Raw genomic sequence first — 16,125 nt, 5'->3', positions numbered from 1 at the left:
GGTAACACCTGAATTATCGAAAATCGTTCTTTCATGAATATGGGGTAATACTTAAATTAGATTATAATAATTGGATGAGTAAACTAATGTTGTCATAAACTAATGGGCAAGATGGTTGGGATTAATATGAATAGCATATTAGTTACTAATATGGTTAGTAACCTAATAACCTAGGAATCACATTAGAGATGTGATTGCTCATATGAATCTACCTAATGAATGAGACTAGCTTGTTGAGTAAACTCAAGGCGAAATCTCAGGAGTTAGGATCCTAGCTCACTAAAGGATTTGTGAAATTCTTCGAATTAATATGGAGGGCTATTAATTTGGCAAAATAGTGCGAGCAATCTGAAATAAATTAAAAGGCCTATAATTTTAGATTGTTATACTTTAAAGCAAATGAATGACATACGTTTACTCTTTCTCACTCTCAGGTTTTGTTTAAACACACACTCTTAAAATCATGACTAACACCGATCTGCGTTACATCATTACCGATAACAAATTGGATGGTTCAAACTTCACCGACTGGTTTCGTAACCTCAAAATTGTTTTGAAGTTCGAAAGGAAAGGGTATGTACTTGATACACCGATACCCCCTTACCCAACTGATGATGCTCCCTACCAAGAATTTTATGCTTACTTGAAGCATAAATCTGATGATGATCAAACGGGGGACATCATACTTGCATCTCTGACACCGGAAGTCAAAAGGCAACTACATTCAGATATGGATGCCTATTCCATGGTCAAGCACCTCAAAGAGTTATTTGTGAATGAAACTCGGTGCGAACGCTTCGAAATAACCAAGGAGTTATATAAAAGCAAGATGCAGGTGGGCACATCTGTATTGGCACATTGTGCAAAGATGATCAGCCTTATCACCAAGTTTTCTAGTATTGGAGATGCGATGGACCGTGAGCTAAGTGAAAACTTACTTCTTCAGTCCCTCCCCGAGAGTTACTCACAGTTCATAATGAACTACCAAATGAGTGGCTTGCAAACCTCTCTTGTAGAGCTTGCGCATATGCTCGAGTCAGTCGAGCCCATTATAAAAGAAAACGAGGAGATACTGGCCCTTGCTATTGAAGGATCGAGAAAAAGGAAAGGGGTCACTCCCAATCCATAGACTCAACCACTGATGAGGGGTGATTCTGATGAATGTAAACAGAAGAAAGCACTGATATCACCAACCACAGAAAAGTTCCATAACTATCTAGCGTACCAGCAGTCGATCAGCGCATGAAACGAGTCCTCTTCCCAATATCTGCACATATGACAACTACAATCAACCTGAATGTGGTGTCCAGAAAGCACAGCAAGTGTCGTTAAGCAATTTGATAGTACCCTCCATATGAAGTTTCAAACTTTCGGTGGAACCTCTAATCTCCACAAACTCTTCCAATTTACATCAGAGATCTGGGAATTCCAACAGTATTGGACATCCAAAAGTCTTTGATAAGAGTTCTTGACACTGTAATTACCATTGGCATCCCAACACCTGCTCCACGAATCAGTAACAGACCGCGTGCTCAGCAGAATTTTCTTAATCAGTTCGTAATCCCTCTCTATAAACAACCCTTTAATTAGGTCATCATCCTATCAGCTTCTGTTGGGACAGTAAAGGCTGTCAACGGTGTTGTAGTCGATTTCCTCAAGATGGTGAGTCTCCATATATGGATTAAACTAGTGAAAGTTGAGGAAGTGCATCTCCTCTAAAACTTTTGAATCTCACAGTTTCTCCCACACTTTCCAATGGAGCCCCCTACTCTCAAACCCAATAGAACCCCATAATTTTCTCAATATCCGCACACAATATATGAGGGAGTAAAAATAAGCTCATAGCATAGGAAGACAAAGCTTGAATAACAGACTTAATTGGGACCTCTTTACTAGCATCAGATATGGGCCTTCCAACTATTCAGTCTAGCCAAAACTCTTTCTTCAATGCACCTAAACACTTGAGATTTATTCCAACCAACCAAACGTGGGGAGATGCATATATTTACTAGGAACAGACACAAGGGATATTCTAAACAAAGAGCTCAAATTAACACAAACCCTGGTGGAGCAATTTTTGCTCAAGGAGATGGATGACTTTGAGTAGTAACGTAGTGGATCCCGTCAAATATGGGAGGGGAAATGAGTCGGAAGAGAAGGAAGAATCGTCTAAATTTTTGGTGTATCTTTTTCGATGAATCTACTTTGAGTATCTGCTTCCGTGTATCTACTTCGGCATATGTACTTCAGTGTATCTACTCGATGTATCCCCTTTGGTGTATCTAATTTGGCGAATCTACTCGATGTATATATTTCGAGTATCTACTCGATGTATTACTTGCTCACAAAGAAGATGTGAATTTACTTACTCACTAAGGAGACAAATCTGACACCAACGTGATCACTATATTTTACTGTTTTGCCAATAACTCTTATTTACTAGTTGCCACTTGTTTTTCCTTTATCCCAATAGTACCATTATCTTCATAATAGGGAATGAAACCCTAATAAAGTCTTGGAAGTCTTTTATTTCATTCCATATGGGTATTTAAATCCCAAGGTTGTAAGAAGGAAGATAACTTTTATCAATCAAATATTAATTTCTCTTTGAGAGTTGTTTTAGGGTTTATCCCTCTTAACATGTGATTTCTAATTCCTACAAGTTTTAGCTTGTAAATTTGGGGGTTTTAGCTTGAGAATATCTTTGATAGTTTACAATTGAAAACTATCACCCGTTACCTGTCGACATCACCTTCTTCTCCTTTTTTTTTCCATTCTTGTCCATTCACTCGGTTGTTCTTCATTAAATAGGTTTTTAGTGGTTAGAACACTCAAGTGCCAAATGATGACAGTGAGATTGCAAGTGATTTTTTTTTATACATGTCCAAGTGCATATGTCTTGCTTGAGAGTTTGATACGTTCCTTCTGATTGTGCAGACATTGTTCATCTGCAACTTCACTGCATAATGTAGTGAAGTTGAAGATGAACAATGTCTGCAAAATCAGAAGGAATGCATCAAGTACCAAGCATGGGCATGTACAATAAAAATCCACCTGCAACATCACTAGCATCATTTGGCACTTGAGTGTCCTCATCACTGAAGGCTTTCTTGCTCGATTGTATCCAGTGGCGAATCCAGGATTTGAGGGGGAGGGTAAAATTCTACGTAAAAAAATTTTAGACAAAAAAATGTAAAATTGTTCAATTTCTTATGACAAAAAATACAAAATTGTTCAATTTTTGGTGACAAAAAATGCAAAATCGTTCAATTGTCATGAATTTTTTTCATGATTTTTTTTATAAAAAAAACGTAAATTATAATGTTTCCGACTCGTAATCATCCATTTCCGGGATTCTCGGGTTGTTACGCATCAAATATCCCTAACGTTTTGGGTCAGGTGCAATTTTACCCCTAACATCTAAAATGATGCAATTTTACCCCTAATGTTTGTAGCCAAGAGCAATTTTATCCATAACGTTGATAAATTGGATCAATTTCAGACACTATTATCAAATACAGTCATTTTTTTTCTTTATTTTGCACCAATTGCATATCAATTTTGTAATTTTGCACCAATTTTACTCCTAACGTTGATTGGATCAATTTCAGACACTATTATTAATGACCGAGAAGGTAATTTGATGAATTATTTCTCAAATTGACCCAATTTATCAATGTTAGGGATAAAATTGCTCTTGTCTTCAAACATTAGGGATAAAATTGTATCATTTTAGACGTTAGGGATAAAATTGCTCCTTACCCAAAACATTAGGGGTATTTTTGCATTTTAACCCTTATTTTTGGACTTAATTTTTTTTTATTAATGGGATGAGGGGGAGGGAGGGAGGGGGGGGGGGGGGCAAATGCCCCTTTGACCCCCCTACATCCGCCCCTGACTGTATCTTCTTCTACAACATAGAAAACTTAGCTCGTTTTCTATTTTCACCTAATTTCTCTATTGAACCTATTTAGAAAAAAAAAAAGCAACTCGGATGAAGGGAAAAAATGAGAAGGAATGAGGTTAAAGGATTGGGGATTATTTTTATTACTTTTTTATTTTATTTGAAAATAAGAAAAAAGAAGAATTTTAAAAAGGATAAAAGTAAAACAAGAATATTGATCTATTTAATATGTTTAAAAATAATTGATGAAACCTTAATTTATCTATTTAAAAATTTGTAACAAAAAAAAACTATTGAAAAAATTAAAGATTTAGTCTTGCTTAAATGTGCTTTTGCACTGCAATTTTGCACATATAAAGAACGCATCATACCAGGCAAGAAAAGATAAAAACAAAGGGCAAATAGGAAAAATATACCCGTTGTTGGTGCAAATTAGTAATAGGAAAAAAATACCTGTGGTTGGCCAATTTGCAAATAGAAACATGTGGTTTAAAAGTTTACAAATAGAGATTTATAGTATATTTTATTTATAAAATAAAGTATTACAATCACACATTTATGTTCTGATTACAGCTAAATGTATTTTTATCTTAAAAAAAATTATTCTTACACATCGATAAAACACAAACCCCAAAAAACAACTCTTTAAATCAAAACAATAAATCATATGGTGGATATTCTACATTTTTTACTAATTTGACAGTTTATGAACTAAATTAATATTAAAATTCATTTTACAAAGTTGCAATTTAATTTTGGATTTGTATTTTATCAATATATAAATTTAATTTCAAAAGAAATTAAAAATGCTCTTAATTGTCATCAAAATTTAACAATGTAATTTCAAATACTTTGTTTTGTAAAAAAAAAAAAAACATACCACATACCTTTATTTACAAACTTTTAAACCATGGACCTCTATTGACAAATAAGACAAACCATGAGCTTTTTTTTTTTTTGTACTTTGCCCAAAAACAAGTTTCAAGATATAATGGTTTCGTGTGTTTGATCTACACCTTATAATCCCCAAACATAAATTTCAAAGTATCAACAAAGCGTAAAATCCTTGTCGTGATACGACCATATTTCTAAAAGACCAGAAAGGGTTACCTCCACTGATCGAAACAAAGAAAGTCACATGTACATCCACAATTCGGAGAAGGTAATGCAAATAATTCGGAGAAGGTAATGCAAATAATGTAGAAGGAATCAAGGCATTTTGGGAATTAAAGAAAAGAAGGAAGAATTAGATGATGAGTGGTGAAGGCTAAGAAGCCTAACTAATTACCCTTAAATAGTATATTTAGGAATGAGCATATTAAGCCTTCCTTCTCGATGAAGGACAATATATTTAATTTATACTCTAATTATGGAAAGAAATAACAATTAATTGCCAAATTACCGTATAAATTAGGATCTTTCCTTTTTTAGGTGTGTTGGGTATTTGTTGAAAGATTAGATTTAAGAAAAAAAAAGGAAAGCCTAATTAGGAATATGACTTTTAATTCCAATTTGATCACAAATCTTCTTATCCTAATTCAAAAATGGATAAGATGCAGAAAAATATTCCTAACGTTTACAGTCATGAGCAATTTTATTCCTATCGTTTAAAATGATGCAATTGTACCCCTAATATTAGTAGTCAAGAGCAATTTTACCCCTAACATTGACAAGTTTGGTCAATTTCAGCCCTTATTATGAAACGCAGATATTTTGTTCCTTATTCTGCACCAATTACACGTGTTGATTCAAAAAAAAAGATTTCATATTTTTTATGATTTAATAATGCAATTGAAAATTAAAATCTTTAAATTCGGTGAAATATTTGAATTTTTTTCGTCCAACTCGTACGAAATACAGTATATTTTTTAAATTTTTTTTAATGTTTTTTTCTCGTTTAATCATATGTTTGTGACATGTTACTATTGTGATAAAATGACGCACATGTGAACTATAGATGACAAGATTCATGATCGATAAGACAATTTGATGATTATATCTCAAATTGACCCAACTTGTCAACGTTAGGGGTAAAATTGCTCTTGGCTACCAACATCATGATAAAACTGCATCATTTTAGACGTTAACGGTAAAATTGCTCATGCCTATAAACGTTAAAAGTATTTTTGCATCTTATCCCATTTAAAAATAATATCCTAATTATATAGATAAGTTTTTTTTTTTTGTGTGATATATGGTTTTTAAATTGGAAAATGTCTTAATCTTTTTTATTTTAATTGATTAAGGTATTAATTTTTAGATTTAGTAGTTTAAGCTCTTCATCAATATTGTAATTTCATATATTAAAAAAGTAAATTAAAGATAAAACTCGGATAATACAGTATTATTCTTTTATATACAGTAAAACCTCTATAAATTAATAATGTTGGGACCATTGAATTTTATTAATTTAGGGAGTTATTAATTAATCGATAAATTAATAATTATTAATTTATAGAGTGATTTTTTTAAATAAAGTTTAAATTACTAATTTAAATAAAGTTTTTGTCGAAGATTGAGAGTTTTGAGATCTATCTTTTCTCTTTTAGATCTTTCTCTCTCTTTTAGATCTATCTTCTCTTTTTCAGATCTGTCTTCTCTCTCTCAGATCTGTTGTCATGGTGAAGAATTTTTATGAAGATTGAGAGTTTTGAGATCTATCTCTTCTCTTTTAGATCTTTCTCTCTCTTTTAGATCTATCTTCTCTTTTTCAGATCTGTCTTCTCTCTCTCAGATCTGTTGTCATGGTGAAGAATTTTTATGAAGATGGAGAATTTTGAGATCTATCTTCTCTCTCTCAGATCTATTTCTCTCTTTTAGATCTTTTTTCTCTCTTCTAGATCTATCTTCTCTCTCTCAGATCTATTTCTCTCTTTTAGATATTTTTCTATCTTTTAGATCTTTTTCTCTCTTTTAGATCTATCTCCTCTCTCTCTCTCTCTATCTCTCGGCTAGGGTTCATGGTAAAGCGTGTTAGGGATAGATCTAGGGACAGGGGGGCTGTGGCCGGCAAGGGGGGGTCGGATCTGGAGGGGATTTGCGGTAAGGAAGGGGGCGGCGGCCTGGTGGTTTGGGGCGAGAAGGGTGAGGCAGGTTTTGTTGGCGGCGAGCGTGCGCCTGGTGTAGATCAGGGCAGAGCGCTTGGCGGGGTGGAGGCAGGGGAATCCAGGGGCATCGGTAGGGATCTCGTGGGCTTGGATGGTGCGTCGGTAGGGTTCTCGCGGGCGCCGCCCGTGCGGTTGGGGACGGATCTTTACGATCCACAGGCGGCAGATTCGGCAAGGTTGTCGCGGCTGGGTGCGGATCAATGGGAGATACGAGCGGTTGGGTTTTCTGATGCCGGGGGTAAGGCTCCCCCAATCTCGGGGGGAGAAGTGGGGCGGGGGGTGCCTGGCGTAGGGCTATGCACCGATAGTGCCGAGCACTGCCCAGGCGCTGCCGGCTCCTCGGCCGGGCAGTGGGCTGGGGCTGTCGGCGCAGTGCCTTGCGCGGGATCCTCTCCTCCGGGCTGTGAGGGGCAGGCAGGGGCTACAACGGGGAGGCAGGCTGCCTCGGGTCTAGATGTTTCTAATAATTCGGAAAGGGTGGGTGTTGTAGGAGTAGCTCATGGGAAGACGGTCTCCCCCAGACCTAGTGTTCAGATGAGCGAGATTGGTAAAAACTCTTGGAAGGACACGGTCATGGGGGTGGCTGAGGAAGAGTCGGTTTTAGATGAAGTTTTAATGGTGGGAGATTCTGATGATATGTTCTCGGATTCTGATGAGGAAGATAATGGCCAGGAGGATCCTCTCTGTCCGGTCATTAGACTTTCCTCTGTAGAGAAGCGTGAGCTTAGAGAGAAGTGGAAGGTGTCTTTGATTGTTACTGTCCTGGGTAAGCGAATTAGTTTTAACTATTTTGCCCAAAGAATACAAGCGCAGTGGGCAAGGAAAGGTAAAGTCAGTATTACTGACCTGGAAAATGACTACTATGTCATTAAATTTACCAGGGTTGAGGATTATAATTCGGTTATCAAGGGAGGCCCATATATCATTTCCAATCATGTTTTGGCCTTGAGGCCTTGGGTTCCTAATTTTAATCCTCACGACTGTTCGGTTAACAGGATCTTGACTTGGGTAAGATTCCCGGGCTTTCCCATTGAGTACTACAGTGAAAACTTTCTGAGTAAAATAGGAGGTCTGGTTGGTAAGGTCCACCATGTGGATAAGACTACAATTGGGGCCATTAGGGGTAAGTTTGCTAGGGTATGTATAGATGTTGATCTGGCTAAACCTTTACTTTCAAAGTTCTGTGTTCAGGATAAAGTGTTCTTTATTAAGTATGAAGGTTTACATAACATCTGTTATGATTGTGGCATGTATGGTCATTCTCAGGAGGGTTGCCCTAAAAGGGAGAGGGTTGTTATAGAGAGGGTTGAGAGTAGTGTGCGGATTACTGGAGGGAACAAGGGGTATGAAGGGAACTTTGGTCCCTGGGGGTACCTCGGTAAGGCTCTCAGGAGCCCCTAGTAAATACCTGGCTTAGGGTAGGGGTGTGGTCAGTTGTCCTCCTTTCTATGGATTTGTTATTTTGGAATGTTAGGGGTGCGGCTAGCAAGGCTACCCGTATCCATATTAGTGATCTTATTAAGCAGTTTAATCCATCTTGTTTTGCTCTTTTGGAAACTAAGATTAGTGGTGAGAAAGCAGATGAGGTGGTTAAGAAGTTTAAGAACTGGCACTGTGTTAGATCGGAGGCAACTGGCCGGGCTGGAGGGATTTGGCTTTTTTGGAGGCCAGATCGGATTCATTTTGATATTCTTAGCATGGATAAGCAGTTCATTCATTGTAAAGTGAGTATTTTCGGCAATACTCCCTTTTTTATTACCCTTGTGTATGCTGACCCTATCTTGTCTAATCGAAAACGGCTCTGGGAGGTTCTCTATTCTATGAGTGTCAGCATTTCGGAGCCCTGGTTTGTGGCGGGTGACTTTAATGATATCGCCTTTATGAGTGATCAGAGAGGGGGATCCAATCATTATGTTAATCGCTGTCTGCATCACAAGAATAGTATGGATTTATGTGGGCTTTTCGATCTGGGGGCTTCTGGTCATAAATTCACTTAGAAGCGTAATAATACTTTTGTTTGATTGGACAAAGTCTACGCTAATGGCTTAGCTCTAACTTCCTTCCCCGAGTGCTCTGTGTTGAACCTCCCGTTCCGTCATTCGGATCATTGTCCTATTTTGTTTAGACTTTTGAGAGGTAAGCATCCTAGGGGTAAGAGACCGTTCCGGTATCAGTTGGCTTGGGAGTCCCATCCTAAGTTTAAAGAGTTCGTTCATGAGAGTTGGAGACCTCATTCGTATGTACTGCAAGCTGCTGAAGGGTTCAGGAATAAGGTGCAGGGGTGGAATAGGAATGTGTTTGGGCATATTATCAGAAGGAAGAACAAGTTATTAAAGAGGATGAAGGGCATTCAACGCAGGTTGGAGGGGAGGTTTGATCATAGCCTTGAGGGCCTCCTCAGAACCCTTCAGAAGGAGCTGGAGGCTGTGCTTAGGCAGGAGGAGTTTCTTTGGTTCCAGAAGTCTCGGAAGTCCTGGATTAGAGATGGGGATCGTAATACCAAATACTTCCATCTCTCTACCCTGATCAGAAGGCAGAGAAATAGAATTGAGGCCATTAAGGATTCTAATGGTGATTGGGTTTATGAAGATGAGGTTATTCGGAACTTAGCCCTGGATTTCTACAGAGAGCTGTTCAAAGAGGAACTTGTTCTTTTGGAGAGGGCTCACTCTATTGCTACATTTCCTTTAATCAGTGAGGATTGTAGTCAGGAGGCCTTTCAACCTATTTCTCGAAAAGAGATTGACCAAGCTATCTTCAGCATTGGGGCTTCTAAAGCTCCTGGGATTGATGGTCTTCCGGCGGGCTTTTACCATAACCATTGGGATGTCGTGAAGGAATGCATCTATAATTTTGTCTTGGGGGTGTTCAGTGGTTCGAAGGATATTGAGCTGGTTAATAGAACCCTCCTGGTTCTGATTCCTAAGATTGATAAGCCTTCTTCCTTTTTGCATATGAGACCTATCAGTCTTTGTAATGTTCTTTACAAAACTGTTATAAAGATTGTGGCAAATAGAATCCGTGGCATTCTTCCTGCGATCATTTCTTAGAATCAGGGTAGCTTTGTGCCTGGTAGACAAATGATGGATAATGTGGTGATCGCCCAAGAGATGGTCCACACGATGAAGATTAGGAAGGGGAGGAAAGGCATTGTGGCTCTGAAGCTGGATTTAGAGAAGGCCTATGATCGAATTAATTGGGATTTCTTGATGGAGAGCCTTGAGAGAGCTAAAATCCCGGACAACTGGAGAAGTTTAATTAAGGTTTGTATTTCTTCTCCTGTGTTTCAAGTTAAGGTCAATGGGGATATGTCGGAGGAATTTTCTCCGGGCAGAGGAATCCGTCAGTGGGATCCTATGAGCCCTTTCCTTTTTGTTATTGCTATGGAGAGGCTCTCTCACCTGATTCAGGATGCGATTGATAATGGGAGTTTCCACCCTGTGGCGATCAACAGCTTCTGTCCCCAGGTGACTCACTTATTCTTTGCAGATGATGTCCTTATCTTTCTTGAGGGTAATGAGGAGCAGTTGAAGTCATTATGGATATTCTGGATTGTTTTTGTTCGGCCTCTGGGCAGAAACTTAATATCCAGAAATCTAGGATGATGTGCTCTAAGAATATGAATCAGAGAGTCTGTAAGAGATTAAGTGATCTCTCAGGTATTCCTCTTACTGATTCTCTTGGGAAGTATCTAGGCATTCCCCTCCACAGTGAGCGTGTGTCTAAAGGCTCCTTCAAAGAGACTTTGGATAAAGCTAATTCGAAGTGTGCCACTTGGAAAGCCAAGACTCTGTCTCTCGCTGGCCGCCTCACGTTAATTCAATCTGTTAATTGTGCTGCTCCCAATCACATGATGCAGGCTTGTAAGCTTCCGGATCCTGTGCTTAATGATCTTGACAAGATTAACCGTAGGTTCCTGTGGGGGGAAGCTGCGGAGGGCAGGAAGATCCATCTTGTGCCTTGGAGTGAGGTTTGCCAGCCTAAAGATTCTGGGGGTCTGGGTATTAGGAAAGCAAAGGACAATAATAAAGTTTTATTAATGAAACTCCTTTGGCGTATGTGGCAAAACCCCTCCTCTCTTTGGGTTCGCCTCCTTTGTGGTAAGTATCGGAAAGACAAAATCTTCGGGGGCCCGAAAGAGAGAGTTGCTAATTGTTCCTTCCTCTGGAAAGGACTTAGTGCTGTGTTTGATGAGTTCTGCTCGGGAGTTGGCCTGGAGGTGGGGAATGGTAAGTCCATTAGTTTCTGGTTTGATAACTGGATTGGGGATAAACCGTTAATTGAGGTGTGTTCTGCCCCCCCCCCCCCCCCCCGCCTAGTGATATACGCAACTGGAGGATTGCCGATGTGGTTGACTCGGAAGGGGACTGGATCTGGTCAAAGTTTGATACTTTCTTTAGCCTTGAGACTCTCCTTAGAATGCGGGGAGTGAAGGTGAGTAATCAAGAGGAAGACTTGGATAGGCACTGCTGGGCGCTGACTAACAATGGAGTTTATTCTTGCAAATCGGCCTTTAAAGCTTTCTCTCTCTTTAGATCTGATCCTCCCTCGGATGTGTGGAAGTCGATTTGGACCCTTAAAGTTCCTTTCCGTATTAGGAGTTTCCTGTGGCTGGGCGTTAAGGACAGGCTTCTTACTAATTCGGATAGGCACAGAAGGCACTTGGCTGATTCTGGAGCTTGCAGTAGATGCAGAGGCCATGTTGAGACTTTGTGCCATGCTCTTAGAGATTGCTCTAATAGTAAAGAGGTTTGGAGGAAAATTCTCCCACACCATATTTTCTCTTCCTTCATGGCACATTCTGAGGTCGACTGGTTCTCTGATGGTGTTAGAGGAAAGTTGCTTCCATACATGGAGCATGGCGACATTTTCTTTGCTATTATCTGTCACCAAGTTTGAAAATGGAGAAACGAGGAGATTTTTGGAGATAAAACTGTTTTTATGACAAACTTAGCTGATTTCTTCTCGAAAAAACTTTTCTCTATTATCGATAGTTTCAAAGGAGAGTCCCTTGCCAGAGCCTCTCAGTGTTGTGATGTCCATCTCGTGGGATGGAGCAGGCCAAGAGAGGGGGTTGTGAAGCTGAATACTGATGGTTCCTGCCTCAGTAACGGTAAGATTGCGGCTAGACGTGTGCTTAGAGATGCAGGGGGCGCCTGGCTTTCTGGGTTCTCCCAGAATTTAGGGTTGGGTTCTTCCTTTTCTGCGGAGCTCTGGGCTATTCTTACTGGAATCAATCTTGCTAAAAGGCTGGGTGTTAAGAGGCTCTCTGTGGAGTCTGATAATTTGGAAGCAATCAAAATGATTTCTGAGAATCATTCTATGGGTCTTAACAGTCGCAACCTCATCAAAGCTATTAAAAGGCTTTGCTCCTCCTTTGAGTTCGTAGAGTTCAGACACATTTTTAGAGAGCAGAATCGTGTTGCTGATCGCTTGGCGGCGGCGGGCCATTAAGGGACGTTAGGCGTTACTACCCTTCCTGTTTCCCCTAGTTTCATCTCTCCTCTTCTCTTAGAAGATAGGATCGGGGTTAGCTTCCCTAGGCTAATTCCTGGGTAGTTTGTTGTTGTTCGTTTTTCTTTTCCTTTTCTACCAAAAAAAAATAAATAAAGTTTTTGTCGAAAATCAATAAACAAATAAGATTAAATGTGCATTATATAAGTTAATTGAACTTGGAAGTTCATTGTATCTATGTTAAAAATATTCAATGTATCATAGTTAATGATTTTTTTTTTTGAGAAATTGCTTGTAATATCATTAGATGAAAAGAGAAGTACAACAAGCAAAACGTAAGGAAAAATACCTCACCAGATTACAGATAAATACAATATCCACGAAGGGATAAAAATGACTACAAAGAGCAAAAAAGACCCATAAAAGGCATAAAAAACACAAAACAACAATATATTTCTCGTTAATCCAAATCAGTAGAAAGACATTCTTACGAATTTAGACTTCTTACCAACTTCTTACGAATCTGCCACAACGAATTTAGAGGAAGCAACCACTAAAGACATTCGTGAACTTGGGGGAATGATTGGTCAGCTTGGTTACCGCAATCCAATGGATGTCAATCAAATATTGGATTATCCAGGTGAAAACAATGAATGCTCAAGTTTAGAAGAAATTGTGTCGAGCGTTAAGCAAAATTCAATTGAGGATGAAGCTGAGGATGATTCGGTACCTTTGAAACCAGTCACAAGAAAGGAAGCAATTATAGCATCATCAACTCTTTACAATTTTTTGTTACATTTTGGCAAGGATATGTCGGCACTTTTTAATGCACTGAGAATAGTTAGAGATGAAATTCAACTAGATTTAAATTTCAAGAAAAAAAAAATATTATAGATTCATATTTTTGCTAAATTATCCTAAGTATGTATATTTATATATATTTTGCATATGTATTTGAGAAATTATTAATTTATTGAGGTAATAATACAATGTATTTATAAAGGGTTGTTCCAGAAAATTATTATCTTATTAATTTATTAAAATTGATTATTTTTTGAACTGGTCCAAGTCGGGACCAAAAGAAATTATTAATTTATCGAATATTAATTTAGAGAGGTTATACTGTTTTTAATATACTTTCAGTAGCTCGATAATAGTTTTATAATGTAAAGAAAATGAGCTACAGAAGAGATAAAGAACTGCGAGAAGTTAAATAAATGTGTGTGGCATTATGTTCAAGATTTTCAAAACTCTAGTTTAGGTCAAAGCTTCGGACGTAATACTTTAGCTGTCTTTTTTCACATTTTGGGTTAGTTAAATAGAAGTTTAGCAAATTTCTAAGATATTCTTAATTTAATTCCATCTCTACAAAATAATATAAACGCCTAATGCTTCCCCAGCCTCCTTAACTTGTTCAAATTGGTCATTTTACCCTTCAACTCATCGAACATTCTATTTACCCCCTTAACTCTATAAAAGTGATATTTTTCACCCCCTCAACTTGTCCATTCACCCCTCTAACTCGTAGAATGTCCTATTTACCCCCTTAACTCCATAAAAGTGGTATTTTTCACCCCGTACAATTCGTTACCGATGCCTAAATTGATACCCTTTTTTAAACGTTAAACATATATTGGTGATATTTTGTACGTGGAACCTAGATTGATACTTCCCCAAAAATCATAGGCCTATTTTGGTACCTTATCCTTACATATAATGTTTTTAACTTGTTTATATTAATGTTATTGTTATTTGTATTTTTTATTCATTCTTTTTCTTTTCAACTTTTTTGGCTAGTTAAATTTTGATTATCTAGTTATTGTAATACAATATCATTGTAATAAACACATGAAGGATCAATATAATTATCAAATTAAAACGAAATAAAGAGTTAATATTAAAAAAAATTCAAACTCATTTGAATAAGTTCTATTAATTTTGCAATATAAAGGGATAAGAAATACTACTTTTATGGAGTTAAGGGGGTAAATAGGATCATAAAGGGTGAGAAATACCACTTTTATGGAATTAAGATGGTAAATAGAATATTCGATGAGTTGAAGGGGAGTAAAATGACCTATTTGGACAAGTTAAGGGGGTGAGAAATATCATTTTTATGGAGTTAATGGGGTAAATAGGACATTCGATGAGTTGGAGGGGTAAAATGACCAATTTGGACAAGTTAAAGGGACTGGATGAGCATTAGGCCTAATATAAACAATTGACTTTCAGGTATTTAAGATGTGTTATAATACATATCATCTTCAACAATACTATTCATACTTATTCCTTATTTATTTTGTATAGTTATAAAATTATTATTGATCGTTATATTTACCAAGGGTAAATTACACCCATGGCCATTGAACTATACCTATTTTCACATTGTGGTCACTGAACTTCAATTCTTCCCTGTATGGTCATTGAATTTTACATTTTGTTACACCGGTGGCCACTGTGACCGTTGACCATCATTTGTGACCTTTGACTCTTATTTTTGACCTGTTTTCTCTCTCTCCTCTCCTTTCTAAAACCTAAAATACCCATTTTATCCTTCTCCTCCTTCCCCATCTCCATCTTCATCTCCTCCATGGATCAATTTCTCTCTCTAAAGTGCATCTCTCTCTAACTCTCATTTTCTTTCTATAACACCATTAATCAGCAGTGGATTTTATTCCTTGGATCCGATTTTTCAACCATGGATCTAATTCTTCATCTCATCCTTGGATTTAATGTGGTTCCAATTCCATATAAAGTAATTAATTTTGATTCCAATTGTATATAAGAGCAGTTAATTTTGAACTTTACATGCATTTTCATTTAGTACATAGTCATTTACATACAGTTCTTTACTTTCTGGAAAAAAAATATTTTATCTATAAGTTTAAGTTACATGTTTAAGTTTAAGAAATTTCAATACCTATAACATCAATCTCAGTAAATAAAAATGCTTTGAACCCTTTATTCTCTGGACTCAGCAGTTTTACAAGAAATATATAAAATAATTGGATTCAAAGATTAAGTTTTCAAATACAGGAAATTATTTTCAATCAAGGTAAATAACTAAACCTGTCTTCTTAAAAATTTGTTGATTATATAGAGATTATTTTCAATCAAAATAATAATAAAAAATTCTGTTAAAAAAACTAAGCATGCATCATCGCCCCCTCGTAACTGAGGCGAATACATTTTTTTTTGTTATATTTCCGCTGCTGGTTACCGGCAGAATAGCACCGGAATAAAATGCACTGCTGATTAATGGTGTTAGAATGAGAAAGGAGAGTTAGAGAGAGATGTACTTTAGAGAGAGAAATTGATCCATGGAGGAGATGGAGATGGAGATGGAGATGGAGATGGGTAAAATTGGTATCTTAGGTGTTAGAAGGGGAAATGAGAGAGAGAACTGGTCAATAATAAGAGTCAAAGGTCATAAATGATGGTCAAATGTCACAGAGGCTATCAGTGTAACAAAGTGTAAAGTTCAATGGTCATACCGGGAAGAATTGAAGTTCAGTGGCTACAATGTGAAATGGATATAGTTCAATGGCCATGGATGTAATTTACCCTATTTACCAATGATGAGAGGGTGAAGGTTCAGTGGTGGCAGACCCTTTTTCACCGGAAAGACGCTCCGGAGATAAGATTTTCTCATTTTTCAAA

Source organism: Euphorbia lathyris, chromosome 10 (assembly GCF_963576675.1).
Source record: "Euphorbia lathyris chromosome 10, ddEupLath1.1, whole genome shotgun sequence".
In the NCBI taxonomy this organism is placed as follows: domain Eukaryota; kingdom Viridiplantae; phylum Streptophyta; class Magnoliopsida; order Malpighiales; family Euphorbiaceae; genus Euphorbia; species Euphorbia lathyris.
The sequence above is the reverse complement of the archived record's forward strand: the minus strand, read 5'-3'. Positions refer to the sequence as shown.